Genomic DNA, 27230 nt, shown 5'->3' on the forward strand with positions numbered 1-27230 from the left:
GGCTCCCGCAGCACCAACCCCGTCAACCTCCTGCGGAGGAGACAGAGGAAGGGCTCGATCACCAGAGCGTACAGCTGGCCCAAGAGGGGGAACCCCTGCCGTACTCCTTGCCCGAAGCTGACCGGTTCGGTCAGGGTCCAGTTGAGCCTAACCAGACACTCTGCGGAAGCATACAGCACCTGGAGAAAGCTCACAAACTGAGGTCTGAATCCAAATGCCTGCAGAGTGCCCGGGAGGTACCCATGGTCCACTCTATCGAACGCCTTCTCCTGATCGAGAGACAGGAGGGCGAACGACAGACCGTCTCTACGCCCGAGTTCCAAAAGATCTCGGACTAGAAATAGGTTGTCAAAAATGCTGCGACCCGGGACAGTATAGGTCTGGTCTAGGTGGATCACGTCCTCCATCACAGACCCTAGCCGCAGCGAGATTGCTTTCGCTACGATTTTGTAATCCGTGCTAAGGAGCAAGACGGGACACCAATTTCGTAAATCGCGAAGGTCCCCCTTCTTCGGCAACAAGGCGAGCACCGCTCGTCTGCACGAAAGGGGGAGGACCCCACCCTGCAAAGACTCAGCCCAGACAGTGGCTAGGTCTGGGCCAAGAATGTCCTAGAACGTGCGGTAGAACTCCACGGTCAGCCCGTCCATGCCCAGAGATTTATTGGTGGGCATACGACGGAGGGCTTCCGAGAACTCGGCCAGGGTGAGAGGCAGCTCTAGCCAGTTTCAGTCGCCCATGCTGACCATGGGGAGTTCCTCCCAGAGCACCCTGCAATCGCCAGGATCGGTCGATCTGGGGAGAAAAGGCTTGTGTAGAAGTCACGGGCCCTCCCACACATCTCCACCGGATCCGTGAGGGGGGCGCCGTCTTCTGCTAGAAGGCAGGTGACGTGTTTCTTGGCCCCCCTCGTTTTCTCCAGGGTGTAGAAGAAATGGGAGCCGCGATCCATCTCCCGAAGGAGGCGGATGCGGGATCGAACAAAGGCACCTTGGGCCCGATGGTCCTCGAGGGCCCGGAGCTCCCCCTACTTCTCCCGGCACGCTCCGCAGAGGAACGGGTCCTCGGGGCTGGCAGCCAGACGCATCTCCATCTCTAAGACCTCCCGTTCCAACTGCTCTATCACTGCATTTCTCCGTCGGCTGGTGCCCCAGGTGTAGTCACGGCAGAAGAGCTTGGCGCGCACCTTCCCTAGATCCCACCATCGCCGCGCCGAGGGAAAGGCACGCCACTGCTCTCGCCAGGCCAGCCAAAACTCCCGGAAGGACGTCACGAAGCCCTCATCCTCCAACAGGCTGTTGTTAAAGTGCCAATAAGCTGGCCCCAGCTTCTCTGCACGGAGGGAGGCCGTTATGGTGGCTAGATGATGGTCAGAAAATGGGGCCGGCCGAATGTTGGAGGAGTGGGCCTGTGAAAGATGGAAACGGGATAAATAAATACGGTCCAACCAAGAATAGTGTGACCGATGGGCCTCCACCAGGACAAAGGTGAACGTGGAAGTGTCATCTGGGTGGTGGTCACGCCAGACGTCTACTAGGGAGTGATGTTCAACTATTTCTCGGAGAATATTCGCAGCGGCCGGGCTCAGCTCGGCCCCTGAGCGGTCCTGTTCCTCAAGGGTGGTGTTAAAGTCCCCTCCCAGGACTAAGCACTCGTGAGAATCTAGGGTGCTGAGGAAGTCGGACACCCGCTGATAGAATTGCGGACGCTTCGGGCTCGTTGTTGGGGCATAGATGTTAACGAGGTTGACCACAAGCCCCTCCATACGGACTCGGAGATGCAGCAGGTGGCCCAGCACAGCCTCAGTGACCCCTAGCACCTCGGGCCGTAGGTTGGGGGAGAACAGGGTCGCCACTTCAGCTTGTCAGATCGTGAAGTGGCTGAAGTAGACCCTGTCCCCCCACTCCAGCCGCCAGCTGTCCTCAGCAGTCGGATCTGTATGGGTCTCCTGCAGGAAAACCACAGAGTACCCCCATTCCCGAAGGTAAGAGAGCACCTGGGACCTACGGAGAGCCATCCTACAGCCCCTGGTGTTCAAGGTTGCAATAATGAGGGGCGTCATGTGGAGGGCTGGGGGGGGTGGGGTTTCCTTGTTGGCGGGGGTGTTCGCAGCCCCTGGCGGGTCGCGCAACAATCCGTGTCCCATCCCATAAGTGAGTAAATCGTCATGGAAGCTGCGGGCCCGCCTGTAGGCCGCAGCACCGTGCCTTCCTTTCCCTTTACCCTCCTTTATACGGGCCCTTGTGGCCTGGAGGATTTGATCAAAGTCCCCCCATAGCTGGAGAGCTAGCTGTACCCTGTTGCAGGAGCCACGGATGTCTTCTAAAAACTGTCGCAACGCTTTTTGCAGGTCATGGGGGGTGAGGTTGCAATTCCTGGATTATTCCCTGGTGGGGCTCTTGGTGCAGCCTCGTGGTCCGCTGAGGCGGGCAGGCAGGGTGCAGACCACCAACGGGGCATCTGACAGGCTAAAGTTATTAGGTCCGTCTCAAGCCTTGGGGTAGAAGAGGATGGCGGAGGGAAAATTGCAGCTCCTAATGGGTCGCAGCAGGAAAATGCAAAGGCTGCTTCTTGGGGGGGATCCGCAAAAAACGGGAAGGATAACCCCAGGGGTGGCAATAGCATTGCAGGAGGAGATGGATTGGGCAGGGACAGGGGTGGGGTGGGGGCGGGGGCAGAGGCAAGGCTCTGGGAGGCAAGCAGCTGAGAGGTGGTGCCTCCTGAACAGATTTGAGGGTTAAGCGGGTGGGGAGGGGGCTCCCAGTGATGCTAGGCGCAGGCTCTTTGGTGGATTTGGCAGCCATGGCCTCAGGTGGTGGACCACCTTCTGTAGAGTGCTCACCCGGGAAGGCGGTTGGGGGAGGGAGCTTGGGGAAAGGGGAACTGGGGTAAGGTTGCCCAGATCGAGGCCAGCCAGCAGTAGGTCATTCTCTCCCTGGGTGACCGGGGTCAAACCTAAGGCCTCGATCTCCTCATACATGGAGGAGAGGTCATCTTCTGCCACCCCGGGGGGCTCCCCTCTGGCGCCCGCTACGACGGTCGCTTTGGGGTTCGCAGGGGGTTCGGGTGATATTCGGGCAGAAGGGGCTTCCTCAGGGGTCTCGGAGGGGAGGGTCTCCCATGGAGGGGAGATTCTACCTTCCAGTGCTATTCTGTCTTCCCTCCCAACACCGGCGGATGGATCTCGCTCGTGGGCATAGCAGAAGGCTCAGAGTCAGTGCCTCCCTCCCTGGTCTTCCGGGGGCCTCCGCATCGGATGGGTGCAGCGGAGCTTGAGCCTTCCTCTTGCCTCGCTTTCCCTGGACGAGGGTCCAGCCCTCCATAGCATCGTCTGGGGGCTGGTTAGCAGGGGTCGTGTCGGGGGGCAGAGGCGATGGTTCAGTGGCTCAGGGGGGTAACGGTGAGGCAACTTGGGGGGGGCGGTTCTCCTTGGGGCGGGCCCTCTCCTATGCCTGGTAATATCTTTTCTGCACCCTCCTCCATAGGCTCTGCTGGATTGTTAACAGCAAGGGCGGGGCTCCCTCGCTCGTCTGGGCGTTGTAGGGGAGGTGTCTCTTGGGCCCGGGCAGGAGCAGCGGTGGATCAAGCAGGAGGAGAGGTGGTTGCAGATCTCGGGCGGCCAGGGGCATCAGCAACGACGGAGCCGATGTCCTGCCGGGTCTCGGGGGTCTCGGGTGCCCCTCCCTGCCGGGCCAAGGGGCAGTCTCTTCGGACATGCGCCGCTGATCGGCAGAGGTAGCACCGGGCCTCTCCTGTGGAATAGTAGACCCAATAGTGGGCTCCCTAGTAGGGGATCAGGAAGGACCCCTCAAGCGCCTCTCCGTCACGCACCGCCGGCAGTGGTACAAGCTGCACTTGCGGAACGAAAGGACATGACAGAGGGTGGGGTCCTTGCAGCCCAACGGGAGAGGGCTGATGACGGAAACGTGTTTCCCCAGGGCAGAGAGAGCGGGTAACAGGGCGGCATTGGGTAGAAAAGGAGGGACGGAGGTCAGGACTAGGCAGACGCCCAGGTCTTCTAGCGGCTCCAGGGGGACAAACACTCCCCCCACTGCCAGGCCCTTCTCCACCGCCTCCTGGGCAGCAGCCTCCGATGCTAAGAAAAAGATGACCTTTCTGTACATTTTGGAGGCCGCCACAATGGCCATGGGTCCTACCACCCTCGCCAAAGCCTGCACGTATGTCTCCACGTGGGGCGAGGCAGGCACCAGGAGGCAACGGACGCCATGCTTCCTGGTCATGGTGGGAAAGGGGCCCCGGCGGCTATTGATGGTAGTGGAGGCGGTGGGTGGGCGAGATGACAAGGCGGCAAGTGGGGGGTGGGCTGCCACCACCCGGGCATACACCCTGGGGGCCGGGGGAGGGACGCTCGCAGAGCTGGTGGAAGGAACAGCGGGGAGGGATGCCATGGTCAATGATGAGGCCACAGCGGTGGGGGCAGCCTCTGCCATGGAGGGCCTGGTGGTTTTAGTGGGGCCCTTCCCCTTCTTCGCACCCGGGCCTTTCCAGCTAACCGGGGGGGCTTTCCTAGAATCTCGGGGGGCGGTGGGCGTAGCAGCCCCGATGCCTCCGGGGGCGGTGGCAGGTGTTTTGGCAGCAGTGGTGGGGAAGGGGGCTTGGGGGTTGGGTAGGGGGGTAGGTGGGGGAAGGGCAACTGAGGTTGTTAGAGGGGCCTCGCCCCTCTCATTCCCCGTCATTGTGAGCAGGGAGAGACGAGGAGACACCAAAAGGAGGAGTGGGGAGGGGGAAGCAGATTAACCACTTCTCCCTGTTGGGCTGCAGGCGGGGGGGGAGGCAAATTGGTCGGACTGGACAGGGGAAGGAAACAGGAGTTGGGGTCAGGTACTAGGGGCAAACTGTGGGGTGGGCAGTCCGGGGTGGGGGAGGGAACGCGGACCCAAGCGCGTTTATTCAAAGAGTCTCGTTTGGTCGGCTGTTGTGTCTGGTCCGGATGATGGAATTCAAAGCAAGCAGTTGAGGCTAGAGGCAGACAGCAGGTTGCCAGCAGGGACGGACGGCGGGGGGGCCGTAACGGTTGTAGTAGTGTTGAGGGGGGCACCGATGGATCGGGGGGGCAGCTCCGTGCCACACCCACTGTGCCCCTACAAACGCAGTTAAGACACAGTCAAACTCCCCCCACACGAGAGTACAGTTCAAAAGTTACTCAGTCTTACGGCCCCCTCCACGATGATTTGTAGCTTCCCCGGGCGATGTCTCCGTCAGCTGTCTTCTCTCCCGGTCTTTGTGGAGCATTCCAAAAATGCCAGGCAAAGATAAGAAGACGATTAATTGCGGGTCCACAAACAAACAGCAAAACGGTTGGGTTTGGGGGCATCCACTCCCCTCCTCCAGGGAGCGGGTCAGCAGTCCTCCCCCCTCTTCCGGGGGTTGCAGCTGAAGCAGTAGCAGTGTCCGAGGGCAGGCGTGGGGGGGCTAGCAGGCAAGCTGGCAGCCGACCAGCACTCGAACGGCAGCAAAGAAAAACAGGAAAAAAAAAAAAAGAAGAAGAAAAAGCATCTGGCCCGGTCGCAGGGGGGAACTAAAGCAGGGGCAAAAGTAAGGAAAGCCCAGGCCAGAGGGCAGCAGAAGAGTGTAGAAGGGAGCCTTATTCCCTGTAGAGGGAAGAAAGTTTGCTATAAATTAATTAAAGCACCTGAAGCCAATTAAAGCACCTGAAGCCAGTCACATGATAACCCCCACACACACTTCAATCAGCCAGGAGGAGAGGTTGAAGCAGAGTGGATTGGTGTTGGAGCAGAGAGCAGTTTAGAGGGAAGCAGAGGAGAGTTTGGAGAAGTGCTGCGGTGGGTTAAGAAGACCAACACCCTAGGTAAAGGGACACCTGGTTTGTGCAGAGGGAGGACAGGAAACCCCACAAGCTGAAGGGCAGGAGAGGGAAGTAGCCCGGGGAAGGAACCGCTAGTTCTAGTTCTCAGCACTACCACTATTCCTATGGCCCTGGGCTGGGACCTGGAGTAGAGGGTGGGCCCGGGTCCCTCCCTCTCGACTCCCCCTCCTCCTCTTGCCCCTGAACTAGTGGGCCAGTTAATACCCCAGTTCAGGGGCAAGAAACAGTACCCTGAACCCCCACCCAAGAAGAGAAAGCGTAAGGCCCATCATAGTAGTGCTGGCAATTTGCCACAACTGTTATTAGGTGTTTCAATGGCCTTAATCTCTGTCCTACGTATGCTATTACGCAGAACCTTCTGTTAAGTCACCAGCATTTTCATGTTAGTCTCCAGTAATATTATAAATGCCCCATGGTTGGCTGCACTATTCACAGCATTTAGAGAAAGGTGTAATTGACAGACTTGGATAGAGCAGCAAATGAAAGTATTTTTTAAATGTGGTAAAAATAATAAAAACTGCATCTGGGTTCAACCCTGGATGTTCCTGGCACAAACACTGTCTGCATTCTAATCTGACTTGTAATGTACTGGTATGCGTATTGCTGTCCACTACTGAACGGTATGCAATCGGTCTATAAGGTGTATATAAGCCCAAAGCCAGGTTTCAGAGGAGCAGCCGTGTTAGAGTATGAGCTACATGTGATTTTTCCTTAGCTCATGAGGAAGAGGTTAAGTTTTGAAAGAGGAATGCTATTTCTCATGTTACTATGTGCAGTTTAGCTGGCAATCATGGAATATGTGTATGTAGATGTGGGCATGGACTTCTGATTTCATACCTCGCTACCCACCACAAGAATCCACAACAATCCAAGGCCTTGCCCTTTTAGACAATCTAGAATACCTATTACTAAGAAAATCTTTCAGTGGCTGTTGCCTAAAATAGTCAGAGAGACTTTTTCTGGCTAAATCTTTCTGTGGGCCAGTAATGGCGCCTGCAACACTTTTAACATCATTCATACTTAAGGCTAAGATTTTGTCATACGTGTTCTTAGTAAAAGTCACTGACAGGTCATGGGCAATAAAGAAAAATTCAGAGACGCCTGTGACCTATTCGTGACTTTTACTAAAAATATGCATGACAAAATGGGGAGTTGCAGGATCCGCTGTCTGCAGCTGGGAGCTCCCAAGGGCCCCACCACCTGTGGCAGCCGGGAGCTAGGGCCCCTGCAGTTACCAGCCAGGCAGCGGGGGGACCCTGCAGCTCCCATGGGCTCAAGTCAGAGGTCTCTGAAAGTCATGGATTCCATTACTTCTGTGACCTCCATGACAAAATTGTAGCCCTACTCATATTGTCCTTGTACATTGCGAACTGGATTAATTCCATGGCAATATCACAAGCTAACTCCGCCACCCTACCAATATTTTCAGATTTTCAGATTTTCAGTATCTTGCTGAAATCTCAACTCTGCAGTTTATTGGCAAACAAAAATTATTGAAGAACTAGATAGCTGCCCCAAACAGCAGCTTCTGAAGGCCAGCCTAGTATTGGAGCTAAATTCCAGCCTGGGAAACCCAAAGATCCTACTGACTACCATTAAAGAACCCGAAGGTTTTCTCTTGGCTCAAACATGGAGCCAATTCCTCAGGATAGTCCAAATTATGATTGTCACAGGACCTGGGGGTGAGCAAATGTGGGTTTAAAAGCTACCTTTGCTTCTTTTGACTTTTGGGATAGTTTTTATTTATTATTATCATTATTTTATTTGTAATGTGGTAACAGTTAGAAGCCCCAGTCATGGCCCGTGGCCCGGTCTTGGTAGGTGTTGAACACAAAACAAAAAGACAGTCCCTGCCCCAAAGAGTTTAGTCTTTGGGACCAGTTTCACCAGTCCATGCTTGGTGGAGAACAAGCAGGACCGGATTAACTCTCCTGTGGCCCTGAGGCTGTTAGATTTTGTGGGGCCCCTGTATACAAATCTTTCTCCTGGGAGGGAGTTTGGTGCAGGGAGTTTGGATGCAGGAGGGGATTCTGACCTGGGGCAGGGTGCAGGAAGGGGTACGAGGTGCATGCTCTGGCCGGGAGGTGCTTACCACAGGCGGCTCCCGGCCGGCAGCACAGCAGAGCTCAGGCTACCTGCCTGCCCTGGCCCCACGCCACTCCCAGAAGTGGCCGGCTGCTAGCACGTCTCTGCGCACCCCTGGGGGGAGAGGGACAGCGGGACTCCGTGCTCTGCCCATGCCTGCAAGCGCAGCCCCCACAGGTCCCCGAGAACCAGCCAATGGGAGCTCCGGGGACGGTGCTGGGGGCAGGGGCAGCGCGCTGAGCAACCTTCCCCCTACACCAGAGCCGCAGAGATGTGCCAGCAGTTTTCCAGGAGCAGCATGGGGCCAGGGCAGGCAGGCAGCCTGAACGCCCCTTTTAGCAGCCTGGAGATCACTGCCTCAGATTTATTTTTGCAGGGCCCCCCTTCAGCCAGGGCCCCAGGCTGCAGCCCCTATACCCCTGCCTTTATCTGGCCCTGAGAAGAAGATAAGCCATCGCCCCTCCAGCCCCTGAGGCACCTCTTATATTGGAGTACCAGTATAACTGACTACAACAGTCACACACCAGCCTTGGATTCCCAGCTTTCCATCCTTTTGTATCATGAGAGCCGTACAAAGGAGATGAGCATGGGGCTGATGATCAGGCTCATGAAATCTAAAATCTGTGGTAGAGACAGTAAAGAATAAAGTAGCTGCACCCAGTATTATATACAGGTATTAAGCACTATGGTTCCAGTCTTGACATATTTTTACACACAACTACCTCCTGTCTCATTGTAGAGAAAAGTAGTGGAACAGATAGCAGCTCAGAATTTAGTGCAAGGAATGATAGAGTCTACGGTATTGAGCTTTTGGGGCATTAATGGCACACCCATTCCTCCCTCATATCCATGGGGGTCCATAGTCAGTTGGTTGCTATTTTCTAGGTAGTGATCTAATTGCCACATAACATAGTTACCAATGTGTGTGGGCCCCTGTATGCTTAGAAACCTAATTGCTTGGGTTTGCATAGATCCCAAGGAGAGCTCATGGCATTCTTAAGAAATGGCTTTATTCTAGCTGCTCTTTTCAGATCAGATCCTCAGCTGGTATAAATCAGTTTAACTCCAGTGAAGTCAATGTGGAGTCATGCTGATTGACACCTGCTGAGGATCTGGCCCTTTGTCTCCTCACTTCTTGCACTTCTACGTATTTGTTTCTCTTTCATCCAGCAGTAGTGCTGCTGAATGCCAATGAGTTGAGAAGCGATTCATCCCCGTTCAACCATTGCCAGATAATTAGTCTGAGCATCAAACATTCATACGCCCTGCCTTCCCAGGTACCATGCAAGTTGGGCTACCTGCAGGTATTTGGATAGTGGATAAAATATTTCAGCTCTCGCTTAGCTGTAATTATTTCCTCGAGTGCTCAAGACATTTTGAAGAATCACAGCCACCCATTTTAACATTCTGATGGAAATTAAGTTATTTTCTATATAATTTCATCATAGTTACTACTAAAACCATCTCAGAGAATGAAAGCTACAATGCAAAAGCAAATCTTCACTTCACCAGTTGCTCTCCTGACAGTTTGAAAAAAAGCTATTTAGGGGAGGAAAAAACACTTTCTTTTAACATCACTGCTCTGACAACCACAAAGGCTGCTTGACAATCTTGATAGCTCTATTTATGTGTTACATTATCCTGCAACAGTGAGGAATGCTATTTCTACTAACCAGGCTTAGGTATAAATAGAGCTGTGGGGCAAACACACTTTTTTCTCTTACCCAAACCATATGACCCCATGGAAAAAGGGAACCAGAAACTATTGGAGTGATGCAATGATGAAAACCATCCATTTCCATCCCACTGGAGAGCCACATGGACAATAGGGGCCACCAGGGCCCACTGGGTCAGGGATTTCCATGGTGGATTGGTAGGGTTTCAGATAGGCAGAGACCACTGGTCATACTGTGAGCAAGCAGAATAGAGTGTAGGATGAAGAAGGGAGTTTGCACAATTCATGTCCTTCTTTATGACTGCCAGGATAGAAGATTGGGGAAACTGGTGACTAATTGCAGCTCATGGGAACTTTGGGGGAGGAAAAAGACAAGCAAATTTGGCTCTTGATCCACCCAAAACAAGGAAGTCACTACATGCAAATCAGAGTTATGCTATTTCCACACACAAGGCCCAGTTCACCTCTCACTGACACTATTGCAATTCCATTGTCTTCAGTGGAGTTACCTCTGCTTTCCACTGCAACAGCAGAGTAAGGCACACTATATGTAAAATAGCCTGTTTGGGTTTTTAACAGTGCCTCTCAGCCTCAAAGAGCATGGAATGCGTGGATGGAATGCATGGATGGAATGCGGTAGCCATTTCTGCCAGTAACAAGATAACTATTTATTTTAATACAATCATATAATTTCTTTTTATTCAGATATTTCCTGATTGAGTGGGTTGAAGAGGTTTAAGGGTTAAAAATCTGTACGCTGAGGCTTTTAAACTCGGTTTTGATTGCGTCCTTAAATTGTCATTGGGTCAACTTACCAATTGTTTCAGTATTTAATATATGTGTTATGTTTAAATGCATGCACATGGAGTAAGTTGATACAAGCATTATATAAATCTAAAAATTATGGAGAAGCAGCACCAACTGTATAGCTGAGGCTACTGAGAGCCTCTAAAATCCATAAAGACAGCAGAGTAGGTCAAAAAAATTCCATCAATTTTTGGATGAAAAATGGCTATTTCATCAAAATGAAAGTTTCCACAGGAAACATCCATCTTCAATTATTTTATTTTTTTCAGGATTTTGTTGAAAAGCAGAAAAGTGAAAAATTTTGGATAGTAGATAAACTATTTCAGCTCCAGCCTAGCTGTACTTATTTTCAGTTTTCAGAGAAAAACAATTTTTTAACTAGCTCTATCAGGTAAAAAACCTTCCAAACTGCTGTACATGTCAGGGAGCAGAGCTAGAGTGTGTGATGGAAATTTAGGAGTCATTTGGCCCAGGGGTTCCTGGTGTACAGACCCACAAAATAACTTTTAAAAGTGACAAATTTTCTGTTTTGTGAACAGTTCAGAGCCAGTGGAGGGCAGAATAGAAACACCACTGCTATATTTGTAAGATAAGATCAGAACTCTCCCTGTTTCACTGAAAACTAGCCCCATGAAAGATTTGTGGATTTTGTGACAAAAATGTACTGTTTTTAACCTGTAGTGTAACCTGAAACCTATTATATCTCATTCATTTCATTACAAATATTTCACACAGTTCCTACTACACCAATAATCAATTACTACTCAGTACGATAGTTCCATTGCCCTGGTGGGAACTATTTTTGACATCTGGGACATATGTATGTTTGTTTTTTTAATAATTGTGTCAAAAGTGCCTAGAATCCAGAACAGGAACTTTTTTCCTTGCTGTTATAAATCTAAATAAATACAGTAGGTTGCAGAGAGGTGTATAGATCCTGACATTCTATATGTTGGTCTGACATTTGGATTTATTCATAAACAGGAATAGTATGAAATCCATGAAAGAACTCATAACAAGAGGATATAAAACAGTGATCCTTTATTTAATGTCAGATTAAGCTGCGGTGTGTGGAAAATGCTATTTTCCGTTGGTTATATCAAAGCCTGGGTTTCATGCAACGGTTCACACACTCCACTGAAGGGTAGAAAAAGTCAGAAAGGAAATAGAAACCTCTGACCTACAAATGTAAGAGAAATAAAGCAGATAGTAAAGCTATCCAGAATTTTAGCTATTTCTCCATATACAATAAAGTTTTCCTCAAATTTTGACTTTTTAACCATTTTATTGTAAAAACAAAAATGTACATAACTGTATATGAAAAAATTCTTGCCCATCCAGTTTGTCACCCTCTCTCTTTAAGACCATTTTACCTTTCTCTGCAACAATCACAAAATCTTTGGTGTCTGAAATTTGAATCAGAAGTACCAAGTTAATTTCACAGGGTGCTACTACATTTCTTGTACCCTTTCAACATCCTGAGGATCAACCATCTTTTAACAGTATTTGCCATCCCCTAACCTGCTAGCTGCCCAAACCAAGTGATGGATTTCCCTTGCACAATCAAATTTGCTCAGATTACTAAACCAAATTACTGTAGTCATATTAGCAAGCATAACTAAATTGATTATGGGAACTATATGATTTCCATAGCACTCCTTGCACGCATAGTGCAACAGAATTAAAACTGCAGTCAGTAGTAGCTTCAGGTGTCCTGGGCTTTCCTCTGACGCCACCCATCTACACATGTATGAGCTCTAACCACTTTACCAGTCAGATCTCATGGGGAAAGATTATAATAGGCCTAGATAGCAACTAGGCACCCAACTCTCATTGGAGTCGATGTGATACCAGTGTGTCTTCTCACAATGATCTCATCCAAATTCATCCACTTGTATGTTCTTAGGATAACCAATAATTCTCACCTGGATCGCCGAACATTCATGTACCCTAACAAAGTTCCTTGTGCAACAGATAACACACATTATGCAGATTTGTGTACATCTTTAGGCATACACAATCGTTAACCAACAGGGCCTACAAGCTGCTGAGCATATTCACTCTCCTTTAGAAGGATGAGGATGCCAAGGAATTGTCATCATAGAAGATGCTACTTTACAGCGTTGGGACAATATATGTACATTCTTTCCCCGCTGTTCCTCTGAGGCCCAATCCTGTTAGTTGCTTAGCCATTTCTACTCTTACTGAACTCACAAGAATTGAAGGGACTCAACACCAGACAGGAGGAGTTCAATTTGCTGGTGCAGAAGTTGAAGAATGAGTATGTTTGGAGGAGATCTCAAGGAATATTTACTTCTAATGTTTTAATACTCAATTTACCTTATTTTTAAGCAAAAACTCTTTCCTTTTAAGTTACCTGCTTTCCCGCCTAGCGTCTAAAGTCTCAATCAGTATATGACCAAAAGAATTGAATTAATCATGGAAAAAGAGCACTTTATATGCAAATCTATGTTGCATCCAGTTTTTTGCCTATGTAAATTATGTGACAGTATTAGTGTATGAAGACAAAGGATATTTTCCTAAAGAGGACACTATTCTGAATTTAAGTGCAGATAACCCACACTCAGAAATGATATTTTTCTCATTGCTACCTGCATTATTTACCTAATGATAAACATTGCTCTTGAGTTCCAATAGCTACAGCAAGATCCATTGAAGGGGCAAAGATAAACACAATGGCTGAGGTTTTTCAAAGCTTCTTACAGGATTGTGATGCCCAATTTCCCTTTCATGTTAAAGGGACTCAAGCATCCAAATCCCCTAGGCAGCTTTGAAAATCCCACCTTGGAGCCAGCTGTCCTTGGATCATGAAAGCCACTAAGTCTAGGCTATTGATCTAAGTACCTCAGAGCACATAAAAGAGGTTTCACAAGAACAATAGCTTGGTAACCTTCTGTCTACTCTGCTGGTGTTCTGATCGACTCACATCTGACCTGAACTGGTTTAAGTTTTCCTACTGTGGTGAAAAAAAAAAATACTCTGCCTATATTTATGCAGTAAAATGCAGTTCTGTCATTACACTATTTATTAGGGATCTGTGGGAGACACTGAAGGGGTATTGATTTTGGCATTGAGAAGTTAAGGCAATTTTAAAAATCTCTCATATAAAAGTCAATGAAACCTATCAAGATGCATATGTTATCACTGCCGCTACTTAAATTAAGGTATTTGTCTTTAACAGCAGTTGCTTTCTTCCTAGAAGTTCTGATAATATGATGATCACAGTATAAATGCAGAGAAACATATAGATTGGGGGGAAAAAAAGATCACATTTTTTCCTGCTGCTTGATTCTGGAGTATAGACACAGAGTGAGAATTCTTTGTCTATGGTATACTGTCCCAGAAGAAGCGGTTAAAATCTCTACCTACTCTGGACAAAGCACCAGAAAATGTACTGCAAGAAACAATACTATATTGCCAAGGGGATGGACTATGTTCCACAATGAGGTAGATTCTGTGCTCTTGCTTACTCTGAATTTACACTGGAGTAGCTAAGATGAAAATGTGTCATTTCCATCTCAAACTTGTACAATTCATTTTTATAGCAACAGAACTATAAGGTTGTGAATACACTGAATTATCGGAAAGAGAAGCTGAGAGACAAAGAAATAAGTTCTTATTCAAATACTGGCAAGTTAAGTTACTTTCATATTATATGTTCTACTGTCTCTTTTAAATAAAGACTCCACTTTTCCACTCTCTAGTGTCTGCAATTTAGCCACTACTGTACTCTGCTTCTGAGAGTGGCAGCTTGAAAGTCTTAATTTATGAATTTTTCTGCCTATGTGAAACAAACTTTATTTCCCTTTTTCACTTTCCATTCTCATTCATCCAAATTGGTCAGTTTCAGTACAGCCTGTGATTTTTTTGTTTTGGTCAGTTGAAATTACCATTGCTAGCTTCTGCAGTCTGAGCATACTGATCTTGTCCTGCCATCTAGTGAATAAATGAGGAAATAACATGAATCTTAATAACTGACTGAAGATATTCAAAAAGTCTGACCAGTACTTTTCTTTTAAAAAAAATAAAAAAAGTTCATAGGTTTATTCCTTCAAGACATCTATAAATAAAAGTTCCCATCATGTCACTTTGTAGATTAATGTATCTTTTCCCTAACAACTAAACTTGTAATTTATTGTTTGATTTACAAGAAGTTTAACAGGTATCATCTTTTGACAGGTAGTAATTTAAGTGTTATCCACTGATGTATTGTATCTAATAGTTTCATGTAGGGAAAATGTCTTTTTTTTTTCAATGGGTATATTCCTTTGACGGGTATTTGTGGATATGTTCTATTGTGCCGAGTTAATGATACTACCAAAATGAAGTTTCAGTAATTCAGTAAATAATTAAGTCAAATGCATTGATGTCATCAAGAACAGTTTTCACTGCAGAAGTGGATATGGTGGGAAAAGTGTCAGTATTTCAACCAGTTGATTACATGTCTCATTGGACTAGCAAGACGTTTGGTTTTTTTGAATGACTTTGCTCCATAAATATATGCTACTAATAAACATTTCATAATGTATTTATGGCTAGATCCAAAAGCCCCTTGTAGGCAATGAAAACACTTTCAAAGGAGCTTTGGCCAAGACCATTACTCTCTCTAAAGAATTGAAAATTAACAGAAGCAACAAAAAGCACACCTTTCTATGTTCAAATCCTTAAAGTTTCACCCAGTCTAGACTGCCTGCTTCAGCATGATGGAAGTGAATGTACTGGTAGATCATACTAATGAGCTCTCTCTAAACCATAAGGAACTGGTACAACAGAATACCCAGTGAAATAGGAGGTTTGAATCTTACTTAGGCAGGAGGTGAAAATGAGCTTTTACGTTTATATATTTGTTCAGATTAATAAACTCTCATATAGGTTTGTGCAGAAATGGCAGACATTGTTTGGAGAATGTCTGAGAACTGCACTTCAGGAGTTTGTTAGTATTAGAATATAAGAAAAAAAAAACCCTGTGAATGGTGCCATTAGCTGAAGAGCATGACTAATGGGTGTTATCTGCAGCTAGTAATGCAGTGAGTGCTGCAAAGAATCTTTAATGTCCATGGAAGCCCATTTTTAAAATAATAAAAAAAAAAAACCACAAAGAAACCTGGAAACCACCACAGGAGCCGGCAAACTGCACCAGGGGTGCCTCACACTTTTGTAGCTTCTGGAATTGGATAGAATTGCACAGAAACAGCATACACCAGCCAGTATTAGCAATTCCACTCCTCTGCTGTGTGCGCGCATTTAACATATACGTATACCACCACGTGTTAAGAAAAAAACAGAACAACCCAGCCACTTGCAACAGAACAGACCATTTTTAATCCTTCACCATTTTCATTTGTTTGGGTGGTAGAAAAAATGAAAAAAGTTTCCAAGTTAAACAAGAGTTTCTCATTCTAGAATTAGGGTTTTGTACCATATCTCCAGGGCTGAAAGAGTAGCATAGTGTCTTTAGTGTATGCACCAAATCTTCAGCAACAAGCTGTGGATTTCTCCTCACCATCACAATAACTGAAGTTGTTTTCTGCTGTGGCTTGGATTTGGTAAAGATAATTAAACATTCACTTGGCACAAAGTTTTAGATATGAAAACATATTTCTTCAGAATTAGAGATGTGGTAAAAAAACAGAAATAAATTCAGTTACCTGTTCATTTGAAATGTACGCCCAAATTAGTCATAAGACAAATAGAGCATCTGATTGCCAAAGGTCAGTAGGGCACCATGCAAAAATACACACCAAGAACAGAAGCAAGTATCCTTCTATCTTCAAGAAGAGTGTACTATAATTATGCCTTATTTACAAGTAATTTACATACACAGGTTTAATAGTCTCATCAACATTTGTCGTAGTTGTGCTCTTTATAATATTGAAAGACATAATTCTGAGTCAAAATTACTTGCTTTGTAATTCTAAGAGCTGGCAGTTTCACAATCCGTAATGCAATAATTCTCCTGTCCCTTTATACTTGGATGTTTGGAATTTTCACTTCCATTCATTCAGAGTGACATCCAGGCTAGATCCCATTGCAAACTTTCCTTCAGCAAAAGAGTCAGACATGGTTATTCCTATTCCCAAAGTGTTCCACTGCGCCCCTACCCTTAATTTTTTTTTTTTTAGTGGAACATTAATGCCATCAGGTTTAAAGATCTGCTTGGGCCTAATCTTTAAGCCCAACCCAAACCCAACTAGACCACAGCCAATCCCAAACCCACACCAAGCCCAAGAGTGTGGAGTTGTTTCATACCTAACCCGACAACCTCCCCAGTATAATAATCCCAGAAATATGCATTTCAAACTAAGGGTTTGACTACATGAACAATTAGTTTGCAACAAACTAGGGTATGAATCTAGCCTGTTGTGGACCGACTGTACACCCCACTGACAAGCGCACGAGCAGTTTGTTAACATGCTTTGATCTAGTCCCTTTGAAACAGGATTAGATCCAAGTGCATTAACAAACTGTTCATTCACACATCAGCAGGGTGCACACACAGACAGTTAGCCCACAGTGGGCTGTTTCAGGATAGTTTCACATCACAGCTTGCCACAAACTGCTGTCAGGGATAAGAATCCAAATGCATGCTATACAAGTCACACCCAGCCTAATCCAAACCTGACACTTGTAGTCAGTTCCCATTGGGTTTGTATTGGGTATGGTTGCAAGCCTCTACTCAGGTTTGCAACTCATTCCATGCTGACACTTACGGCTTGATTGTCTAATTATGTCTACACTACGAAATTAGGTCGAATTTATAGAAGTCGATTTTTAGGAAGCGATTTTATACAGTTGATTGTGTGTCTCCCCACTAAGCACATTAAGTCGGCGGAGTGCGTCCACAGTAACATGGCTAGCATCGACTTTGGGAGCATTGCACTGTGGGTAGCTATCCCACGGTTCCCACAGTCTCCGCTGCCCAATGGAATTCTGGGTTGAGCTCCCAATGCCTGATGGGGCAAAAACATTGTCATGGGTGCTTTTGGGTACATGTTGTCAGTCGTGAAAAGCAATAGCAGACAATCGTTTTGCGCCTTTTTTCCGTGCAGACGCCATACTGCTGTCAGCAGATGGTGCAGTAGGACTGCTAACTATCATAGTCATCCACCTCTTCCACTGCAACTCTGCTCTGCTGCTCTTGTCTCAGTAATGAATTTCTCTATGTTCTCTGTCATGTGCTCCCGGGTACTTGTGTTCTTCCTCGGGAAACGTACACGGTGCTAACCGTCGTTCTCCACCACTTCCGCTGCAACTCTGCTCTCCTGATGCCATGAATCCACCTCACAGGTCCTCCCGTCGTGCTGTATAAATATCTATTCTCGTGGCATCCGTCGTCAGACACCGCTTCTGCTGCAACTCTGCTCTCCTGCAGACGCCCTACCATGGCAAGCATGGAGCCCGCTCAGCTCACAGCTGCTGTTGTGAGCATTGCAAACACCTCGCACATTATCCTGCAGTATGTGCAGAACCTGCAAAAGGAGGCAAGGAGGTGACGATAGCGCAATCACGATAGCGATGAGGACATGGACACAGACTTCTCTCAAAGCACGGGCCCTGGCAATTTGGACATCATGGTGGTAATGAGGCAGGTTCATGCCATGGAACGCCTATTCTGGGCCGGGGAAACAAGCACAGACTGGTGGGACTGCATAGTGTTGCGGGTCTGGGATGATTCCCAGTGGCTGCGAAACTTTTATGGAACTTTGTGACTTGCTTTCCCCTGCCCTGAAGCACAAGAATACCAAGATGAGAGCAGCCCTCACAGTTGAGAAGCCAGGGCTGATAGCCCTCTGGAAGCTTGCAATGCCAGACAGCTTCCAGTCAGTCGGGAATCAATTTGGAGTGGGTAAATCTACTGTGGGGACTGCTGTGATCCAAGCAGCCAACGCAATCACTGAGCTGCTGCTATCAAGGGTAGTGACTCTGGGAAATGTGCAGGTCATAGTGGATGGCTTTGCTGCAATAAGGTTCCCTAACTGTGGTGGCGTAATAGACGGAATGCATATCCCTATCTTGGGACCAGACCACCTTGGCAGCCAGTATGTAAACCTTGCCGGGGAGGAGTACAAAAATTTATTTTAAGAGCCTTTTAAGTCGACAAAACAGGCTTGGTCGTGTGGACGAGTGCAGGGTTAAAATCGACCTAACGCTGCTAAATTTGACCTAAACTTGTAGTGTAGACCAGGGTTAAGCCATGCCTGTGCAACTGCAGGCCTAATAATTGCATGCCTACATGAATAGTACAAGCAATTGCATGCCTACAGGATGGTACATATAAATCAGGAAATTCTGCAAATGATCAGCCATACCTGTAAACTCAGGTCTTTAATATGCAGCAGACAAACTTTGCATATAACAGAATAGATTAGCTTGATGTTCAGACTCTAAAAACAGCTGTGACTTACAAACTATAATCACACCAAGGATTTCTGTGAATAGAACATAAGAGTGACACCAGGTATTACTTACTAGTACTTCAAAATGAAACTACAGCTCAATCAAAATTAGTTTGAAAAAGATTTGGGACATAGATTGTGTTGCAAATTGGTACATATATTCACATATTGTAAAACCACCAAATTTAGAACAACCTACCATTTGCTAGAATTCTCTAATCAGGTAAATGCTTTAATTTGGCCATTGAGAAATTTAGCATTATTGTTGAATTTCTCTTCACATATTTTTGATACAAAAAACATTCTCCTCAGCTTTTAAGAATAAAAATAGTCTTATGGTAACAAGTAAGGAATTTTAATTTAGGTTTAAGTTTAATCATTTGTATTTATTCCCAAATTCTGACCAGAATCCATCAAACCCTGAACCTGGAATTTAAAAAAAAAATTGAGCAAAATCTTTTCTTTCTGTGTTCTACAAACTATAAAAACAGAATGTCGGCACCATGCCAAGCTGAAGTTTGCCATGATCAGTGTGACATGTCACACACTTTCCAAACCCACAGTAAATTATCTCTATTTTTGTATTCACACTGGAAAGCCAACTTATGCTGCAGCATATGTTCACAGGGGCATTGTCATATGTTCTGTACCTTATATTTTCCTTTACTGTCCCTAGTTTGTAATTGTTTCTAAGACACTTGAAAAGTCAATGAAAAATAATCAGCTTTACTAGATTTATTCTTTTATGATCAGGACCAGAATACTGAGATTACATAGACACATTCTTTCCAATGAAACACAATCTAGATCTTTGGTCTTAGTTTTGTTACCTTCTGAGCTTGGATTCTAGCATCCACAAGATTGCCCTGTGGAAATGTCTGACATACAGTAGCTTCTTTCTAGTAGCATTGCACATAAAATGCTATAGGGTCAGATTCTAATATCATTACTAATAGTGAGAAACATCTTACTCTGACTACCCCACATTGATTTCAATGGAGTAAGGCACTATTCACTGTAAGTAAAGAAACAATTAATAGATCTGATGTATCCACTGCCACAATGGAAGAGCCTTTGAGGATCTGGGCTTTTGTTCTTAAAATGTCATTTCTGGTGTAACAAATATGTAGGATACTCTACCCTCATTACAAAGCACAACACATTCCCAGATAAGGAGGCAGCTCATTGGATTCCAAGGATTAGACCCAGCTATAATCACCCATATTAAAGGCCAGATTCTGGGCCTCTTATTCACACTGAATAGCACCCTTACTCCACACATAATTCTGTTGGAATCCACACGAGTAAGGGAAACAGAATCTGGTCCTGAGGGAACCCCACATCTTCAGGACATTCAGATGCTCTGGGCACCAAGGACAGTATTCTGAGGAGAGAGTGCACTGAGTTTACTTTATGTGCATGTTACGTAGCACACAGACACAGCTTACATTAGAATTCAACCAGTGTCTGTGTTATTTTTAAGGGATGGGTAAATGTTATCATCCAAATGAAAAAACCTTCTGGATTATCAAAAAGTACAAAAAGCAAATCAGCACTTCCAGTATTTTGATTCACTTGTACAATATGACTGGTAGTATCCTTATTACGACACAAACCATCATCACAATCACAGCTATGTACTAAAAGCAAAAAGCCACAGTCAGTGTTTTACTTAGAAAGACCAGAAGCAGCCAAAGCAGGGACTGCTGCACTGGAGGGAAGGAGCAAAACGGAGTCACCCCTATCCTGGGTCCAAGAGGATACATGAGAACTGTGGAGAGGAAACTTAACCCCCACAAACACAGTATGAGGGCACTAGGACCCAGGTGGTTTCTCTCCTCTTCTCCCTCCTACCACATTAAGGTGACCATACATCCCATTTTGGTCCGGACAGTCCCTTTTTTAAGCCCTGACATGGCAGTCCCAACTTTTTTTTTTTTGACTTGATCAGTTGGCAAGAGCAAAGGGGACAAATGCCCATTTTTGTCAGAAAAGTGGGGTGAGCCGCACAGGAACATGGGGGATGGCGGAAGAGTGAAGATGCCAGCCTCACGCAGGGGGGGAGGCAGGGCTGGGCGGGCAGGCAGCCTTGCAGCATGCAGGGGCTGAGAGGGTTCCAGCAGCCTCATGGGGGAAGGGAAATGGCAGGGTTCCAGCAACCGGACAACCGCCTCGTGGGGAGGGAGAATCCTCAGGCAAGCAGCTGGGGGTGTCCCATTTTCCCCTTGGGAAATACAGTCACCGTACACTACGTGGTCCTGGGGGAGAACTGAAGAGAGGAGCCAGCCAGACTTTGGGAGGTAGGAGCAGCCTCAGAAGCATCCAAAGCAGGGGCTTTCAGCCATTCAGAACACTTTCCATAGTTCAGACTGGACTTTCTCTGCCCTGTGCTGATTGGCCATTTGCTCCCTCCCCCACTTTATAGTCTCTGCACCTCAGCTAAACTTCATTCCACATCTACCCCTCTTGCTCTCTACGCCCCTGCCTTGTCCCCCTCATCCCTTTCCCGTCCCGCTCCATTTAGCTTTTTCCCTCCTAAGGAAACCCACTTCCACATCATAAAGATCATGGCACTAACCTGCTGCTTGCTGCCATCACATTGCTCACTCTGTGCATCCTGTCCCTTCCCCCACCCTGTGTCTGTCCTGTCTAGTCAGATTATAAACTCTTTGGGGCAAGGTCTGTCTACTACACCATATTTGTCCAGCGCCTAGCACAATGGATCCCCTTTCTTGGTTGGCCCTTAGGCACTACAGTATTAAATGTCATTAATAACAACACGAAAGCTAGAGATGCCTCTCTTCTGAGGTTGAAACAAAGGACAGTAATTTCAACATGGGTGGGACTAGGAAGGAGTTGAGACAAAGTAAAGGGAGAGAGATACTGGTAGCCAGCTGGAGGGGATACAGAACTCTTGCAGTCAGTGTGCTGACTGCACAGAGAACAGGTTTTAAAAGAAGTGTGGTGTTGCTTTCTTCATTCAGATACTCCAGATGCTTCAGAAATGAAATCAACATCTCCCTCTCCTGATCAGTAGAGCAACAATTTTTTGCATGACTACTCTTATCCCCACATCACTTAGTTCTAAGGATTAAAAGTCTCTTGTGATTGACTGATACACAACCAGCTTCCTTTTCCCCCCCACTCTCCTCCTTCCATTCCTCTTTATAATGACTGCAGTAGAGAGATACTTTTATGTAACTCTTACGCAGCCCTGGTTGCTCCGCAAATATTCCAAAGCTTGGAAAGCAGAATAGAATCACTAGCATAGCCTAGGGCAAAGGACATATTATGATTCTTACCATTTCACAACTGAAATGGGCTTGTGTTCATCTAGGTCAGTGGTTCTCAAACTTTAGTATTGTTGACCCCTTTCACATAGCAAGCCTCTGAGTGTGACCCCCCCCCTTATAAATTAAAAACACTTTTTTACATATTTAACACCATTATAAATGCTGGAGGCAAAGACGGGTTTGGGGTGGAGGCTGACCACTCGCGACCCCCTATGTAATAGCCTCGTGACCCCCTGAGGCGGCCCAACCCCCAGTTTGAGAACCTCTGATCTAGGTCATGGGTTTACAGGGGAATTGAATGCAGTTAATGAATGCCATTCCACTACTTGCGTTTCAAGGCTCAAATTCAAACCAGCAGATTGCTCAAACATTTAGAGTAAATATTAGGAAAATATGTTAGGAAAATGTTCTAATATTTAGAGCAATTTGGGCTTTGGAAGAAATGAAGTAGCTATCGGCCATACTAATGGGAAATTAGTAGGGACAGAGTGGAATAGCCCCTGAAAAATTTGAGGGTCAAGCTCGATGGCTCATTTAGCTTTTTCTATCCATAGCAACCGTTGGACAAGTTCTGCCTTCACTTACACTGGTGTATCCCCACTGCGGTAAGTCCACTGAATTACCCAGTGATGAATTTGGCCCTGTGGGGTTGCACCAATATAAGTGAAGGCAGAATCTGGCTCTTTGATTCCAAGCGTAGCACAGCTAGGCATATGAACCGTGGTATTTTCAAATCTAAAGAGTCAAAAAACTCCCACTAAATTAAATGTCACCATTTATGAAGGCGAGATCCAGACGCTGCACTGACCGATCCACAAGAGTCAGATTGTAAGTAATGGGATTGTTTGACAAGCAATGCTGACTCTGCCGAGTCACTGGTGGAGCAACCAACTGTGTCAGCAGAGCTAATGTGATGTTCCATGACCTCCAGTTTTTCAGATGAGTCACCAGAGCCTCTTTATTCTCGTCACTAGAATGGGGAGCAGAGGAGCCCGGACAGCAGATCACCAGCATTAATCAAATCTAATTGCAGTCACACCAAGATTAGCTGCAGGAACCTGGCAGAGATGTGGTGGCTTACTCTCCCCACCACAAACTTGTTCCACAGTGAGTTTAACTATTTCATCCTGGGTCATTCAGAATGTCCAGAGGAGTCAGACTATAATTTTAAAACAACTTTCATTTATACGGAACCTTTTTCTTGAAAGGAGAGGTCACAAACAAACAGGTGACTGAATGTACATTTTCAGGTAACCTGGGGGTGGGGACAAATCAACTGAAGACCCTTCTTTATCTGATAACTTACAGTCCACACTCAAGAACGCATGGGTCACTGAGTGAAAAATGTGTAAGGATTATAAAGAACTGTTGAGTTGATGAATGAATATGGAGCTATGCCCGACTGAGATTATCATGGCTGGCAGATTCACGCCTAGAGTTAAATACTCTGGACTTGACTCTGATCACATTTACCCAGGCATAAATCAGGAGTATTTCAGTTGCAGTCAGTGAAGTCACACCAGTGTAAAACCAGACCAAGAAATCAAATGCAATATCACTATTCCTTCCTCATCCTTTGCTGTGAGATATTCCCTAATTTTCAATTGCCATTCCGTCTCCTAGCTACACTTCCTTCCAGTCAATCAGCGATAAAGCTATATAAATTCTACAAAGGAAATTAAAGAGTAGAATCATAGAAGATTAGGGTTGGAAGAGACCTCAGGAGGTCATCTAGTCCAACCCCCTGCTCAAAGCAGTAATTATATGGTATATCCAATAAAGATACTTCATAAAACTGGGACCACCACTCCAGTGGAATTGTTTTAGTTCTCTATGTCTACATATATTTCAGTGTGTTACCACAGCAGAGTAAGAATGGGAACTCAGTAGGAAGAAAGTTTGCTTTATTCGTCCCAAATCCAGTTCCAGCTTTGATGGGTGCAGAAGTTCCTCCTCAGGCAGGAGAACCAGAGCTGTTCCACTGTGCAACGTGCAGAAGAGTGCCAGCAGTTTCACACAGATGACATGTACCCCAGCACAACACATACCTAAGCTCCTGGAGGGAACATGGTAGTATGCGGGCATCAGGTGGGGACAAGGGCATTAGTGGGTCAGAAAAAGAACAGGAGGTTCCAGATGGGCACAATCCTCCTGTCTCCTCTCGGTGAGAAGGAGAAGGCCATGAACCAGCCGTGAATACTGTTTCTTTCACTGTTCTATGTAGCAGTTCTACAGCCACTCTTGCTCGTGGGGAAAGATTTCTACCACCACCCAACCCCCATCATCTAGCTGCTTTAGAGAAATAAATCTCATCTACCCAAACTTGGTGAAATTAGAATATACAGCAAAGCACAAGGAGCTTTTCATTCTGATACTGAAGATAAATATTAATTCTAAACATAGAAGAGCCATCATCAGACCTCTCATCAGCATGTTTTCCCCACATCCATATGGTGCATGCCTATGACTATTCGCCGTTTTATCCAGGTATAATAAAAAGATGACATATACGCCTGCATCTTTTGTCTTATAAAAGGATTTTCTCAGGCAAAGTGCCTTTTCTTCTCCACCTTTACATTTTTTCCTGTATAGATTCTTATGGTTTATTAGTAACATTTGCTAAAATCATGTTAAATAAAAAGCAGAAGGAAAGAAATATAGTGATAGGTCAAGACACTAATGTGCTTTATGGGCGCATCTTTAAAAAGTGTTGAATTAGCACTACCCCTGCATATTTATACCACATTTTGTGGCTTGGAGAGATGTTTTATCTCACACACACACATACACACCAACACACTACCAACCCAAAGAAAAAGTCAATCACACGTTCCCCTCTTTTCCTTACACTATCACTGTTCTGCTGTATAACCTCTGGCTAGGGTTGGATTATCCAATAGGCAAACTAAGCACATGCTTAGGGCACCAGCAAAGCAGGGGGCACACAAAAAAAAATTTTTTTTTTTAAATTTGATATTTCTTAAAACATATTTGGGCAATGATCGTGTGTTGAAATCTCTTTCTAATACGTGCTGGGAGGCACATGCAGTGGCAAAAGGTGCAATTCTGGAGTCCTACTCAAACATTGTGGATGCATTAGAAAGTATAGCTGAAGACCAATCACAAAAGGGAGAAACTATACGAGAGGCAGAAAACATTGCAAACAAGATGCAAGAACTAGAGTTTGTATTCATGTTGACCATGTGGAATGAAATTTTGCAACACTTTTACCACACAAGTCAAGCTCTCCAAGAAAAAGAATTGGATTTGAAAACATGTGCAGACCTCTGTCAATCATTAAGACCACTTAAACACTTTGAGGAACGATTCTGAAAGATTTGAAGACATATCAAAAGATATCTTGCCTGATACTAACTACAAAGAAGCCCAGTCCCACAAGTGAATCAGGAAAAAACAAGCAAATGATAGCAGTGCAACAGAAACAGCATTGAATCCTGGAGATAAATTTCACGGATCTACTTACTGCGCTATAATTGATACACTTGAAGCTCATATGAAGAGGAGAGGTGAAGTGTACGAAAAAGTAGATTTTCTTTTCTAAACGATATGGACTTATCTGATGAACAATATTCACAAGGTTCCCAAAAGCTAGGTGACTCATACCCTGTTGACTTGAACATGAATCTATGGGGAGAAGTATGGCAGTTCCACCGTTATATGTGCGCAAAGTTTAATGAAACAGGAAAAATGAAATTCAGTCACATTGATCTTCATGACACAATATTGAAAGACGGAATACAATGTGTATTTCCAAATGTAGAGATCGCACTACGTATTTTTCTAACATAAGTTACACCGACACAAACATTCGTGTGCACAGCGCTATGTTGGCGAGAGAGCATCTCCTGTCACCATAGCGTATGCTGCTTGCGGAGGTGGTTTTTTTATGCTGATAGGAAAGCTCTCTCCCGTTGGTACAGAGCGTCTTCACCAGATGTGCTGCAGCTGTATCAGTACAGTTGTGCAGCTGTAGTGCTGTATGTCTAAACATACCCATCCTGAGTTGTGTTCATGAAAAGCACATAGACTTCTGTAAAAGAATTCCCAATCCAGAATATCCTGGAAATCCCCTATCTCCCTCTGGCTTTGGGATGAAGGAGTCGGCTAGTTCAGGATGCTTCCATATGCCCAGTTGGATGGAATACTGAGATGCCCACAACTCTTTTTAAAAAAAACAAAAAACACCTTTAATTTTACCCCAAAGACAAGAATATTGCAGCAGAAATGAAACAGTGAGAAAGGTTTTGGCATATACTGAAATTGACCAATGCAACATGTATGCTTCTCCTAAGGGGCAATCCACAGGTTTCTGCTGGCTTAGAAAGCAATCAGATGTGTGATTTTCTGAAACCATGTTTGTATTTAAATGGATTTTGAAAAACATTGTGAGCCTGAACCTGCTAATTCAGGACAATGCCTCCTGAAGTGATACTCACAAATTTAAGCCAGCTCAGGGAGCAATTCGTTGAGCAATTTCCAAGAAGTCGGATTCTATAAACACAGAGCTCTGCAAAGTAATGCCTCTTGATGTGAAGAAATTGACAGAATTTTGTCCAACCCAGGCAGCATATCAGATTGGCAATTTCTGCACTAAACTTTCAAGCTTTAGGGGTACAATCATGACCAGAGTCCCTAACGAAAACAGAACACATTCCTCCCTGTCCCTGATTCTGATTTATCATATCATTTCAGGTGTAAATTTTCAGGATGGAACTCAACTCAGCTTTAACAACCTAAGAGTGATTTCTAAGAGTGGAGAAAAGCCATGCCACTTCTCATTGTACTTCTGACTCATAGCAATCTGGTTGAAAGAAAGGAGATTTTATTTGCAGAAAGTAAACATTAGGGTTTGGGGATTTTTTGGAAAAAGGATTTCAGACCTTTCAGTTCTCACTCAGCCCACAGGCTACTACCCCTATGCTACACTCTCCCACTGATCTCTACCCCTGTTTTGCTCTTAAACTCCTTGATATTTTCTTGGCCCACGCTCTGAGTTTTGAAGGGTCAGGGCAGAGCAACAGAGATCTTCAGTATTTCATGACAGACCACAGAAGACATCACATGGCTACCCACTGACTTTGTTT

This window comes from Lepidochelys kempii, chromosome 9 (assembly GCF_965140285.1).
Source record: "Lepidochelys kempii isolate rLepKem1 chromosome 9, rLepKem1.hap1, whole genome shotgun sequence".
Taxonomy (NCBI): Eukaryota; Metazoa; Chordata; order Testudines; family Cheloniidae; genus Lepidochelys; species Lepidochelys kempii.